General features: G+C 41.1%; 1 protein-coding gene across 7 annotated transcripts in view; it reads right to left on the minus strand.

The window, feature by feature from the left end:
* LOC121553352 (kinesin light chain 1) overlaps positions 1 to 14,795 on the minus strand; it is a 61,742-nt gene extending 46,947 nt beyond the window's left edge. For 6 of the 7 annotated variants that reach the window (XM_041866396.2, XM_041866394.2, XM_041866395.2 and 3 more), the window contains exon 1: positions 14,722 to 14,795. The gene's annotated coding sequence lies outside the window, so the exon portion shown is untranslated. Of the gene's footprint in view, positions 1 to 4,655; positions 4,977 to 14,721 lie in introns of those variants that run through there. The other variant, XM_041866393.2, reaches the window with a different exon arrangement.
* Between the last annotated feature and the right edge of the window lie 602 nt (positions 14,796 to 15,397).

Consider the following 15,397-nt stretch of genomic DNA (forward strand, 5'->3'; position numbering starts at 1 on the left):
CTCAGTTATTTATCCCGGGAAAAGGGAGTGGTTTTGGGCGGTAAATCATGGTACCCGTCATTCAACCCTAACGCAGTGTCACGGTCTCCCATTGTGCAGTAGATACCATGTGATCACAGGCTCCAGGAGGCAAGAGAAGTGTGATTGATGATGACTGATTTAAGGACGGCTCTGGGCATGCGCATGGAGAGAGCTACAGCAGTCAAACTAATGAAAACATACAGCTCATTCAATGTATGTAAATGGGCTGAATCTAAATCAGGATTCAGGAGGACATATAATGTCGTATAGCCTAGGCTAGCCTATACTTTCTGTAAATTACGGAGCGCTGGAATAGGCAATGGGAGTAAAATTGATCCATAGGAGTGTCAGGTAACATATGGAGCAGAGGACGATAAGTTGTTTGTTGAGTGGAGATGGAGAAAGCCTGAGGGGAAAGAAAGGAATGAGAACACAGGCAATTTCTATCAAGCATCTCAAACTACGAGTGCTGATTTAGGATCAGTTCTGCTTTTTTACTAAACACTTATTTTTCATAAAACTGCATTGTTGGTTAAGGGTTTGTAAGTAAGCATTTCACTGTAAGGTCTACACCTGTTGTATTCGGCACATGTGACATATAACATAGGCCTATTATGATATTATACAAATTAGGGGATTCGTAATAGGCCAATATTATACAGAACAGGGGATTTTCTCCCACAGGCTACATGAAAAACCTCAAGAGTCTAATGCACTTTACCCTTCAAAGGAGAACTGTCATAATCTAATATGAGAAAATAGGCTACTAACAGCAAAGCCATTGTTTTGTGACGGCTGTAGCCTGATTTCTGCCATCTACACTACCGGTCAAAAGTTTTAGAACACCTACTCATTCAAGGGTTTTTCTTTATTTTTTACTATTTTCTACATTATAGAATAATAGTGAAGACATCAAAACTATGAAATAACACATATGGAATCATATAGTAACCAAAAACAGTGTTAAACAAATCAAAATATTTTATATTTGAGATTCTTCAAATAGCCACCCTTTGCCATGATGACAGCTTTGCACACTCTTGGCATTCTCTCAACCAGCTTCACCTGGAATGCTTTTCCAACAGTTCACACACAGGGGCGGCAGGTAGCTTAGTGGTTTAGAGCGTTGTGCCAGTAACCGAAAGGTCGCTGGTTCTAATCCCCGAGCCGACTAGGTGAAAAATCTGTCGATGTGCCCTTGAGCAAGGCACTTAACCCTAATTGCTCCTGTAAGTCGCTCTGGATAAGAGCGTCTGCTAAATTACGAAAATGTAAATGTAAAAATGTATATGCTGAGCACTTGTTGAATGAATGAACAGGAAACATTAAAAAGTCTCACAATGAAGCCAGTCAGCAGACAAGAAGAAACATGTTTTTAGGAGTGCTGGAATTGCCCACAAAATGTACAGAAAAAGCATGGTGGCTTACATCAAGGTGTGTTTACTTTTCAAATTAAGATGACAAACCTGCAAAACCTGCTTCTGTGCAACTACAGGCTAATCTTGTAGCTATTCAAATACCAGGTGACTCCAGCAGTAGCGTAGCCAGAAATGCTGACTTCCTGCTATTCTACACACTTTGCCATGAAACAGAGAAAATGTTGCCGTTTTAAAGCGAATTAAAGTTCAAATATAGGTATGTTGACTGTGATAAAGGCACTGGGTTAGTAGCTGTCATGTGTGCTAAATGAACAAATGAAGTAGGCAGTGGCATGGTGCATATAGCCATAGAAGCACAGTAACATATGCCTCAAAGCAGTCATATTCGTGACTTATTGGGGGGTGTGGCTTTCAGTTAGTTATTTCTGGCCACCCATCCCATGAGTGAATGTCATTCAAGTTCATCCTGAATGTAATTTCAGTGCACTGCTTGCTATGAATTCTATCCGATGGTGTTTGAATGTTCAGGTAAAAATAAATAATGTCCCGTTTGGAACACTGACAAGTAGAGCATAACATTTTTTTTTTAAATTTGCACAATGTGATTGGGTGGGCCTGACTCCCCAGTGGGTGGGCTGGACTCCAGTAGTTTAACTTCTTATGCAAGGTTAAAGCGTCAGTGGCAGAGAAGGATTTGCATAGGCTAGTAGTCTATAGGCCTTATCTTGCTTTACAAACACAATGACTGTATAATTCCCCTTGCTTAGGCCTAGGCTATATGACCATTTCTAACTGAACAGGAAATTACAGTCAAACTAAGCCAGGAGGAGCCAAACGAATAAGGTGGATTTTGAAATCAACTGTTAACACACACACGTGCAAACACACACTTTAATCCAGTGAACGGAGAAGAAAGGGGATTTAGAGAAACCCTGGATAAAGTGGGAGAATATTACAAGCCTCTCACCAAGGTTGCACTGAAATCACACACAAACACGAAACAGCAGTGCCACAGAAGCTTAGGCTATGATTCTGGTTGATGTGGTGCTCAAAGCTTCTACTTGCCCAAGCTAATATTTCTATGCTATTTGAGCTCGTTGAACGATGAAACACATTCACAAATCAGACAGTTTATTAGGCCTAACTGTCTCACTGTGAGACTCAGTGGAGTGCCACTGCTATGGATGAAAGGATACAAGTCTCAGAGGCTCACAGCAGTGACAGGCTAACCAGGGTCTCAGACAACAACAAAAAGGTGTGAGCTATTGTTTCAAGCTCCTCAAGCGGTAAGGTATCACTGTGCAACAGTGCAAGAACAAAACCCCTTGAGGTATGATTGCTGTATCAAGGACTTCTAGCTAATCCAGTAAATGGGTATCATATCATCAAGAGCAGTGAAAGTTCAAACATAATTCTTACTGGTGTTTTAGGACTCCTCTAGAATCCAACCATTTAAAATGCCAAATAACCCAAAATAAAAAAATTGGAAAATGTAGAGCGACCTGAGATTACGAGGCAAGTGAAGTTTGTCATGAGTATTTCCCTGGAGGCAAAACTGAGCCGTTTCTGTTAGATGGGCCAGCTGCAAAGTCAAAATTGGCTATACTATAAAAATTCATGAAAACAAAAATGAGCTTTTTGGTCTTAATTTAAGGTTAAGGTTAGGCATTCGTGTTAGCACTGTGGTTAAGGTTAGGTTTAAAATCAGATGTTATGACTTTGTGGCTGTACCAACTATTGACCACTCTGCAGTGCTGCCCCCAGTACAGTAAATGCCAACCTGCGTTTGGGAGGGGGGTAAGTGGATGGTGTAGTAGGAAGTACCAGAATCAATTTCTAGGGGTTTACAAAGTGACCTAGCCATTACCATTGATTACCAGGTACTATAGGTACTAGGCGGTGTAATGGATGCAAGCAAGTAGTGTTCATGGCCTTTTTCCATACCAGCACCAGAGGGTCTCCAGTGATTATGGTAAAGTAGGCTCTAGTGCAGGGCTCTCCAACCCTGTTCCTGGAGATCTACCCTCTTGTAGGTTTTTGTTTCAACCCCAATTGTAATTAACCTAATTCAGCCTATCAACCAGCTAATTATTAGAATCGGATGCGCTAGATTAGGGTTGGATCGAACACATACAGGAGGATAGCTCTCCAGGAACAGGGTTGGAGAGCCCTGTTCTACTGTCTCCATCACCCAGGGTGACACTAAATACTTCTGAAGAGCAGAATCAACAACCTCTGCATAATCAAAACAGTTGCTTTGTAAGGTGTTAACTGTGGAAGATGTTAGTCCATGTGCACAGTTAGCCATCGATATGTAAAATGACAGCAGCCTCAAAAAGTCCCAGCAGCCTCAAGTCAGAGCAGGTCTGCTGAGGCCATCAGTAATTCCCTATCAGTGTGCCAAGGATTTCCATTGTAGGTTTATCTGAGGCAATGAGGTTTGCACAGTACAGTAGCTAGTACAATAGTCTGAGGATATGCTTAGACATGCTAACACCTATAAGCAAAAACAGGCTATCACGCTCCATTCCTAATGCGAAAGCAATGCCCGTTAGTTACATCACATTGTGTGCAGGACACTGCATGATAGCCTACTCCTGCCCATATGTAGGCTAAAGATTTACTAGTTCTGTTCATAAGCAGAGGTGGTTATAAGAAAAGTGGGAGATGAGGTGGCCCATGTGCTAATGATGATAATATCCAAGCAGTTCAAGCAAAGTAGCGACATTTTAGAGGAAGGGATAGATTAATCAAGTCCTATGTAATTATCCTGATGCTTACCGCTAACCTAGGAACAAACCTTACCGATATATAACCTAGGTCTAATCTAACCACACAGAGAAGAAAATCATTTTGAGTCTAATTTCCATCAAAACATTCTTCAGGCAAAATACTAGGCTAAATGACAGTATTTTAATAGACATATGACACTAACCAGACATACAGGTATCAAAACATCTAAAAAATTTTTTGCTGCAAATAGCCTATCTCCCCAGTGTTTTAAGTCAACTTGACATGGACTATGTAGAAAGACCCACATCTATACAAACCAACATTCCAGCAGAAAAATAACCACACGCACAAAAATCATTTAAAAAGCGGAGAACATTTGTTGAATAAGAAACCTCATACCAAAACGTCCTGGTCTGAGAGTGATTCCTAAACACTGCCACTAAACACAATCTATTAAGTCCCTGCACCGTTAACCTGTACCGATGTTGAAATAAAGCCATCTCAGTTGACCAGAAAACCAACCTCAGTTTTGGCAACAGCTGATCAGATCAGATCCTCATCGCTTGGCAAAGGGAGAGGCTGATGAAATAATAACTCCGTCACCAGCAATACACCCCGAGCACAGTCACCGTAGCAACAGCATCACAGAAAGACGAAGGCTAATCCAAACAGAAAGAGACTGAGTGAGGCTCCTTGGGATGAGGGAAGGGAATCTCTGAATGGATGGAAACAGCTAGGCAGGGCAGTGTTGGGATAGAAAGGACAGAGTGTGTGTCTGTGGTGGAGAGGATGGGAGAGCTCTGTGCCTGCAGGACTGTGACCTTCCCACTGCTCTGAGAACAGCCAGCCTCAGCACGGTGGTGACGGAGCAGGCATCAGGGTGTGGAGCCCCACCCTCACAGAGGAGCAGGTTGGGTAGGGGGAGGGGAGAGGGAGCTGTCCTGATCAAGAGAGCAGACACTGCCTCTGCTCTGCAGCCACCCCCATGCACAAAACACTAGCAATATTGGGACTCCGCACGCACACAGGTTTGGGCACGTTTGCCAGTTCACATACCATTATCCAGGTGGAGTAAGGTCATGCAGACATAACACAGGCTATTTCCCAAAAACAGACATTTAGGCCACAAAGAATACACAAACACATATCCTAGGCTACAGTTGCTAACTACTTAGTGACTATAGCCTCTAAAACACTGTTTTAATCTAACTAACAGGTCAACATGCTGTGAGAATTCCAGGTTAGCATTCATGAGCCTAAGCTCAATGATAAGACAGGAAGGATGGATCATCACTGACACCCTTCTAAATAATACAGAGCACATGTGAAGATCTCATCCACACAAAATGTACTAAGCTATGCTCTGTTGTTCATACAAAGCCCCAGGGCAGGGATGGGCACCAAAACCAAATCTATTTTTTGAATGGTTTATAAAAAAAATTTTTTATGATATATATATATATACATACATTACATTACATTACATTTACATTACATTACATTTACATTTAAGTCATTTAGCAGACGCTCTTATCCAGAGCGACTTACAGTTAGTACATATTTTTTTTATACTGGCCCCCCGTGGGAATCGAACCCACAACCCTGGCATTGCAAACGCCATGCTCTATCAACTGAGCTACATCCCGGCCGGCCATTCCCTCCCCTACCCTGGACGACGCTGGGCCAATTGTGCGCCGCCCATGAGTCTCCCGGTCGCGGCCGGCTGCGACAGAGCCTGGATTCGAACCAGGATCTCTAGTGACACAGTTAGCACTGCGATGCAGTGCCTTAGACCACTGCGCCACTCAGGACATACACACACATACCCGGTCAAAAGTTTGGGGTCACTTAGAAATGTCCTTGTTTTCGAAAGAAAAACACACAAAAAAAGTCCATTAAAATAACATCAAATTGATCAGAAATACAGTGTAGACGTTGTAAATGGCTATTGCAGCTGGAAACGGCAGATTTTTAATGGAATATCTACATAGGCGTACGGAGGCCCATTATCAGAAACCATCAGTCCTGTGTTCCAATGGCACGTTGTGTTTGCTAATCCAAGTTGATCATTTTAAAGGGCTAATTGATCATCAGAAAACCCTTTTGCAATTATGTTAGCACAGCTGAAAACTGTTGTGCTGATTAAAGCAGCATACTTTCACACCATATATATATATATATATATATATATATATATATATATATATATATATATATATATATATATGAGTGCCTTGCAAAAGTAGTCATCCCCCTTGGCGTTTTTCCTATTTTGTTGCATTACAACCTGTAATTTAAATGGATTGTTATTTTGGATTTCATGTAAATGGACATACACAAAATAGCCCAAATTGGTGAAGTGAAAAAAATTACTTGTTTTAAAAAAAAAAAAAAAAAAGGAAAAGTGGTGCGTGCATATGTATTCACCCCCTTTGCTATGAAGCCCCTAAATAAGATCTGGTGCAACCAAATACTTTCAGAAGTCACATAATTTGTTAAATAAAGTCCACCTGTGTGCAATCTAAGTGTCACATGATCTGTCACACCTGTTCTGAAAGGCCCCAGAGTCTGCAACATCACTAAGCAAGCGGCACCATGAAGACCAAGGAGATCAGGGACAAAGTTGTGGATAAGTACAGATCAGGGTTGGGTTATAACAAAATATCAGAAACTTTGAACATCCCACGGAGCACCATTTAATCCATTATTTAAAAAAATGGAAAGAATATGGCACCACAACAAACCTGCCAAGAGAGGGCCGGCCACCAAAACTCACAGACCAAGCAAGGAGGGCATTAATCAGAGAGGCAACAATGAGACCAAAGATAACCCTGAAGGAGCTGCAAAGCTCCACTGCGGAGATTGCAAGGTATATACAGCTGTGGAAAAAATTAAGAGACCACTGCAAATGTCTTAAATCAGCATCTCTACATGTATGACAGCCATTCCATTCCAGTGTCTGTGGAATTCCAACACAGGCACACCTCATTCTACTGAATTAGGTACTGATTAGGTGATCACTGATCCAAATCTTATTTAACGAGGAAAAGTATTAAAAAAACACTGCTGTGGAGCAAAGTGCCTTTGTGTGAAGTGATATATAAAAGCTGTATATGTGTTTTGGCGGCAGAGCTCTCCATGATTAAATAATACAGATCATTCTTGCTGGTTGTGAACCTTTGTTTAATTCATGATTAAAACCAGAGCCTTACACCCTCTGGGAATTATTCAAAGCATTAAGTTTAATTAGAGATAGAAATTCTCATGACAATGAGAAACATATTCCATTTTATTTGGAACGGCAAGCCAGACAACATTTAACGGGCCTATTTATATACTGAATATTAATTCGGAGGTCAGAAATGAAATATTAAAGCATTAAACCTATCATTAAAAGCTTCAGTCATACAAAAGTTATACTTAAATCCAAACAGGTTCTCTAGCAAATTAGTAAAATTGTCTCACCCCATGTTCAAGAATGGCCTTTTCCCCTATATTCAGATTACAACCTCTCACTTTCAGTTATTTGAAAAGGAAATCTCCCAAATATCATTATTTCTAAAACAAGCCATAGAAAGTTGGTTGTAATTTCAATTTAATCCCCCAGAAACAACAGAACAAATAATGCAACAAATATTGTGGTTAAACTCAAATATACTAATCGATTTAAAAAAATGTTTTTTGAAAAAATGTTTTTAAAAAGGTATAATCTTCGTAAATTATACCATAGGTAGGACTGGTGGAGTTATGTCGCACATGCAGTTAACAAAAACATATGGAAATGGCTGCTCTACCCAAGATTACAACCAAATAATTGCAGCATTACCGCAAAAACGGAAGAGGAAAGTGGAAGGGGGAAAAGTAAGGAACTTGTCTGTCGGCCCTGCATTAAAGACCATAATTGGTTAAAGAAAATTGTGATAAATAAAAAAGTATATCAGTTTTATTTAAGGACCAAATGATTGACAGCCGTCCCATTTATATTGCAAAATAGTTGGGAAGAGATTGACTTACTGATTCCATGGCAAATGGTTTATGAACTGATACGCAAAACGACGCCGGATTCAAAACTTTTAATTTTTCTATGTGAATTATTATACAAAATTCTTGCTACCAATAGAATGTTATTTATATGGGGGATTGGAAGTGATGCAGACAATTACATTGATGGAAGTTACAATATATCTTCAATATTAAAGCTAATCTACCCCCTAAAAAAACTATTTAAAACATTTAAATAGGGAGGACAGGAAAAAATAAATAAACAGATCACTAGCACTGCAAATACAAGCCAGTTTGACTGAAACCAAGACCTCTGTGCCATCTCCCCAGAGATGCATTTCCTGTCCCCTTGCTCTGGCTGCTGAACACCACTAGATAATTTAATCATCCTGTTTACCGCACATACGCACATCCCCTCCTCCCCTCCTCCCCAGCGGTACCAGACACAAAGAAACGTCAGCCAACTGGGAGGGTGTGGCAGGACATGGGACAGCTGAGAGGGAAGTGCCCATGACACAGTTCCAATTCATCAAATCATGAGCCCCTGCCAGCCCGCTTTAGGGAGGCTTTTTCCACATATGGCAGGTTTGAATGGGTCTGTTTGGTGAGGTAGGCTGGTAGAGGTTAGAGACAAGAGGACTATCATTATAGCCTAGGCTGCCGTTGTCATTGCGCTCTCACTGTAGTCTGTAGTACACAGTGGCCTCGCAGATAAAATATCAAAAGAGGTTAGTGTATCGCTAAAGCGAGCCAGAGGTGCAGCAAATTTGATAGCCAACAAATATGCTGTGGCTCTCTGTACACGTGTACATCTATCTGATGCTGGCTTCCCTTGCCTTCAATGCTAAGGGAAGCAACAACGTCATACTCGTTTGGACCAGACAGCATCAGATAGATGGCCTATAAGTAGAGAGACAGAGGCACTGTTCCGCTCACATGCTTTCTCCTGTGAGATACATTCAGCCTCTTGTGAATTGAAGGACAATTATGAAACACAGAGACAAAATAAATTATTACATCTTTTTTTTTGGTCCATTTTTTGGGGAAGCCTGGCTTCACTTGGCATCCATGAACACACGCCACTGGTAATGGGTAAATCCAGTTGAATTAAATTACTTTTTGACAGCACCCCTTTTGATTTGAGTGAAACCTTCCATAAATATTTGCCCATTGTAGAAGGGCTCAGAAAGGGAATTTTGGACCTGAATGCCGAAACATTCAAAATATAAAAGGTGCTCAAAGTTGACCCATTTTGCATACCCCACCATACCATGAGACATCCATGTCTTCCTCAATGGAAAATATAAAATGGTTGAGATCGATATCATTAAAAAAAAACTTAAACAGGGTTTTCAAACTAGTTCATACAAAGTCATTTTTTAACGTCAATTATTTAAAAATGCGTATACTTTTTTCATATTCACATATGTTGTAGATCCACAGATGATGCAATCTCAATCGCACTCCACACTGCCCCTTTCCCACCATGACAAAAGGAACACCTATGTGAGAATGCTGTTCATTGACTACAGCTCAGCGTTCAACACCATAGTGCCCACAAAGCTCATCACTAAGCTAAGGACCCTGGGACTAAACACCTCCCTCTGCAACTGGATCCTGGAATTCCTGATGGGCCACCCCCAGGTGGTACGGGTAGGCAACAACTAGGGCTGAACGATTAATTGCATTCGCGATAATATCGCGATTTGACTGAACGCGATTTTCTAATCGCAACGTGCGCGATTTGAGGTGGTCACGTGACGCGACTTTTCATGCTGTCCAGCGCAATGGCCTCTTGCTCGACGGAACAGTCAGAAACTGACACAGCTGATACTTTAATATCGAAGAGGAACAGCACGTCGGTGGTGTGGAACTATTTTGGTTTTAAAAAAGAAGATGCTGAGCAGCATCAGGTGTTGTGCAGAGCATGCCGTGCTCCGATTGCTACTTCACGGGTAACACTACAAACCTGTTTCAGCACTTAAAAAATACCACAAATCAATGCATGACAGTTGTATGACCAAAATGCCGAGCATCAGTGCGCGAGACAAGCCAAATACCTCAAGACAGGGATCACTGACAGAAATGTTCGAAAGTGTCACTCCGTATGAACGTAATTCAAAACGCACGGAGAAATCACTCGGACAATAACCGAGTTCATAGCCAAAGATATGATGCCTCTCAGCACGGTGACCAAGCCTGGGTTCATGGCATTAATACATACGCTTGATAAACGTTACAGTATACCCTCCCGCACATACTTCAGTCAGACTGCCATACCGGAGCTGTACAAAAAGTGCAAAGAGAAAGTCGCCGCGAACTTAAAACGGTGGAGTTTTTGCTAGCACTACTGATATGTGGTCAAGTCGCACAGCTGAGCCGTACCAGAGTCTTACAGTCCATTTTATTGATGAAGATTTCAACCTCCGAGCTCGCTGCCTACAAACTACCTACTTCCCAGACGATCACACAGGGGGAAAATATTGCAGCCGCCTGAGAGAAGGGCTTGTCAGCTGGGATCTCCACGAGGAGAATCACGTCTGCATCACGACGGACAACGCGTCGAATATGGTGCTTGCTGCGCGGCTTAATGAATGGACGAGGCTCCAATGTTTTGGCCACAGATTACATCTTGCCATTGGTAAGTTATCGTGTGTGTGTGTGTGTGTGTGTGTGTGTGTGTGTGTGTGTGTGTGTGTGTTTGTGTGTGTGTGTGTGTGTGTGTACTGCGAAATGCGAGAGAGAGAGATCGTTACGATTAGTAAAGCTGAATATACAAATATATATAAATGATATTATATAAATCGGATGGGATTAAATAAATTCATACTTCCACTCTTTTTCTAATATGTAAATTCATTTTACTTGCTTATATCATATGTCTGTCTGTGGTGGAATGCCCACCTGCATTTTTTTTCTTTTCTTGTTTTTGTTTTTTACATGTTTTTTTAGTGTTTATGAGAGAGAGAGAGAGAGAAAGAGAGAGAGAATTGACATGCAAATAAAGACCCTTTGAATTGAGAGAGAGAGAGAGGATGTGTTGTGGATGTGTGTATTTCAGAATTACAGCTAATTTGAGTGTGTAATAGTGAGAGCCTTGTATCAAAACTCAAATTGTGTGTAATACACTACTTTTTATTTCTTTTAGAAAATGCACTCAAAGATGACAGAGTGTCAAGGGCAACAGCACTGTGCAGGAAGCTGGTGGGGCACTTTTCCCACAGTTGGAAGAAGAAAGCAGCCTGACGGAGGCACAGAGAGAGCTCAAACTCCCTGAGCACAACCTCATAACGGAGTGCCCAACAAGATGGGGTTCTAAAGAAATGATGATTGCCAGAGTGCTTGAACAGGCCAAAGCCATTTCTCAGGTATTGTCTGGAGATCGATATGCACGCTCCCTTATCCCAACCTGGCAGGGATATTGACGTGTTGGAGTCGATTCACAAGGCACTGCATCCTCTACTGGAGTTTACTGATGCTCTTTCTGGAGAGGAGTATGTAAGCATCTCCTACCTCAAGCCAGTTCTCCACCTTTTGCCACATCAGTCCTGGCTGAAGATGCTGAGGACACTGACCTGACTAAATCAATAAAAACCAAAGTCCTAGCATACCTCAATAACAAATATGGAGACCCAAACATCCAGGAGCTTTTGGATGTTGCCTGTTTCCTGGACCCTAGGTTCAAAATACAGTACATCAGTACAGACAACATCCCTGCTATCAAGACTCGTCTGAAGACAGAGATAGTAGACTTGGCACAACGTACATATCATTGGGTAAATAATTATGTATTTCACAAAAACAAAAATTTTCTGTAAAATCTAACTGGAAAACTAATGGCTGTTGTTTTCATCTAATAGAGAAGAGGTCTCGTACTGAAACTGTTCAGATGCCTCAAAGTGCACAGTCCTTGGGGGAAAAGACGAAGAGGTCTCTTGGCAGTTTTCAAGACCAGTTCAGCCTCTCCTTCTTTGCCTGTAAATCTTGAAGATGTCGCAGAGGCAGAGATAAACAATTACCTGATGACTCCTACCATTGATGGAGAAGATGATCCATTGGCTTGGTGGAGGGTGCACAAGATCAGCTACCCACAGTTGTGCACCATGGCACGCAAGTATCTTTGTGTACCTGCTACAAGCGCTCCCCTCAGAGCGTCTTTTTTAGCACAGGAGGGAATATTGTGACTTGCACTCGCTCATCCTTGAAGCCAGAAAAAGTCAATATTCTGGTTTTCTTAGCAAAAAACCTGTGAGCCACTGAGAACAGAACTGTTGGATAAGTATGGCTGCCAGTGCCATACTCGTAGTGAACTTTAGTCTGTGTGGTGTGTTATTGTTGTGTACTTGAGATAAGTGAGGCTCATCTCTATTTTATATTATAATATTCAAATCGCTTATAAAAATAGTTTGTCTAAATTAAAAGTGCATTTCATTTTTTTATTTATAACTTTATTTACTTTGATTTACAAAATATTTTCAAAGCAAATTCCTTGTTTCAGTTGTGTGAAATGTTACTGACTTGGGGAGCAGTAAGATACATACAATTTAAAATTATTTTTTTTCTTAAGACTGTACCTTTTGCACACAGTGTTTACAAAGTTCATGCCTTTGTTTAAATTATTTAAATGCACAGTGGCAAAGCCACAGATGTTTCTGTAATGAGCAGTTCAATAAAAATGTCATTTATTTCAAGTCATACATGTTTGAATTTAATTCTAACAAATAGACCCAGCCTTGGGAAAGAACATTTCACACTAAATGTATATACTATTGTGTTGGTCATATTTAAATCATTCATTATGTTTTGTAGGGGAAAAAGGATAAATAAATTAAATCGCATATTAAATCGCAATCGCAATATTGGGGGCAAAAAATCGCAATTAGATTATTTTCCAAAATCGTTCAGCCTTAGCAACAACACATCTGCCACGCTGATCCTCAACATTGTCCCCTCCGTACTCCTACAAACTATAATGGTCCAAACACACCAAGAAAGTCGTGAAGAGGGCACGACAACACCTTTTCCCCCTCAGGAGACTGAAAAGATTTGGCATGGGTCCCCAGTTCCTCAAAAAGTTATACAGCTGCACAATCGAGAGCATCCTGACCAGTTGCATCACCGCCTGGTATGGCAACTGCTCGGCATCCGACCGTAAGGGGCTACAGAGGGTAGTGCGTACGGCCCAGTACATCACTGGGGCCAAGCTTCCTGCCATCCAGGACCTATATACTAGGCGGTGTCAGAGGAAGGCCCAAAAAATGTGTCACCGACTCCAGTCACCCAAGTCATAGACTTCTCTCTGCTACCGGAGCGCAAAGTCTAGATCCAAAAGGCTCCTTAACAGCTTCTACCCCCAAGCCATAAGACTGCTGAACCATTAATCAAATGGCATTGACTCAGTACCGGTACCCCCTGTATATAGCCTCATTATTGTTATTGTGTTACCTTTTTTATTTTTTAACTTTTGGTTATTTAGTAAATATTTTCTTAACTATTTTCTTAAAAATGCATTGTTGGTTAAGGGCTTGTAAGTAAGCATTTCATGGTAAGGTCTAACTACACCTGTTGTAATCGGCGCATGTGACACATACAATTTAATTTAAGTAGCTAGCAAGCAACAAAATATGCCAAATAACAGTCTAAAAAACACTTGAGGGCAAATAAATCAGATTTGACCGTCCAGACAAGTCACACGGCCAGGAATCAGATTTGTATCTGAGGCTAGATTTCTTATGAAGGTAGTTTGAAATGTGGCTTGAAATATACGATTCCATGTTCTTTTTGGATGTTCAGACTGCATGAAAATGAAGAGATTCGAATCGGATATGCAAATACATAGGATTTGGGTCACTTCAAACTGCCAAAGTTAACATGGCTTTAGTCTGAATCACAAGCACTCCTGGAAGTAGTGTGATGTTGCGTCTCTGGGTGTTTAGAAACTCTGATGACATAACGAGGAAAAATATTTATAGATAGCTATTTAGTGGTTGACTAGTGCCGCGTTCAAAACAACTGTGAACTCGGAAAAATACAAGGTCAAATCATGACGTCAGTTATCTTCATGTCGAGCTCTAGAAAGAGGTCCGAGTTCGATAACCGTTCAAATCGATTTTTCCCAGAAGGAGCTCGTTCCCCCGCGGCATTGATGGAGTACAGCTACGGCTGGGAGTTACTTTTCGTAGCAGGTTAGGAGAGAATTTTCGCTAACCTTAACCTAATTCACCTAGTTAGCTACGTTAATTATCTTAACCTGCTGCGTAAATTCTCCTTACCTGCTCCGAAAAAGTCACTTCCAATCGTAGCTGTAGTAGTTATACCCCTTAGCAGCCTACTTTCTTCCATGAAGATAACTATCTACATACCTAAGAATGAGTGAAAATTGGTTGCTACAAAAACACTGCGAACTGCTTCACTAGCATTGTTATCTAGCTAGCCAATGGTTTCTCCCCCACATCTATTTATTGAGAATAAACTGTAAATCAGCAAAACACAATAATAGTTACATGACATCTTCTAGTAATATACGTTTATGGCAGTCACACGTTGACTTGAGGTAAAATAAAATAAATATCGAACTTGGACTCACCGAGAGCTGAGACTAACAGCTGGACCCTTTAAATTCAAAATGTCCTCTGGAAAGCCTATGCTCCCAGAAGGCTTTGCGTGGAGTTAAAATGACGTCATATTTTGTATTCACCAGTTTGCTGGGCGGGGCATGGATTCTTCTTCTTCTTTTACATTTACATTTTAGTCATTTAGCAGACGCTCTTATCCAGAGCGACTTACAATTTTTTGTGAGTGCATACATTTTTCATACTGGCTCCCCGTGGGAATCGAACCCACAACCCTGGCGTTGCAAGCGCCATGCTCTACCAACTGAGCTACAGGAGGCTTCTTCTTCTTCGGTATATTGGCGTTTGCACGCTTTAGCCGCAGATAGTTATTCTTCTTCGATGAGGTTTAACGGCGGTTGGCTTCCAATTTGTTGCATTACCGCCACCCACTAATAATAATAATAATATGCTATTTAGCAGACGCTTTGACTTACAGTCATGTGTGCATACATTTTTACGTATGGGTGGTCCCGGGGATCGAACCCACTACCATGGCGTTACAAGCGCCATGCTCTACCAGTTGAGCTACAGAGGACTGGAGTACAACTCCCTTATATTTTGCTTGAAAAATAAAATAAAGAAATACCCTACCATTTAACACTACACTCACAAATTCAAAAATATTATTAATAATTAACACCACCCTAC

The sequence above is a fragment of the Coregonus clupeaformis genome, chromosome 37 (genome assembly GCF_020615455.1).
Source record: "Coregonus clupeaformis isolate EN_2021a chromosome 37, ASM2061545v1, whole genome shotgun sequence".
Classification (NCBI taxonomy): Eukaryota; Metazoa; Chordata; class Actinopteri; order Salmoniformes; family Salmonidae; genus Coregonus; species Coregonus clupeaformis.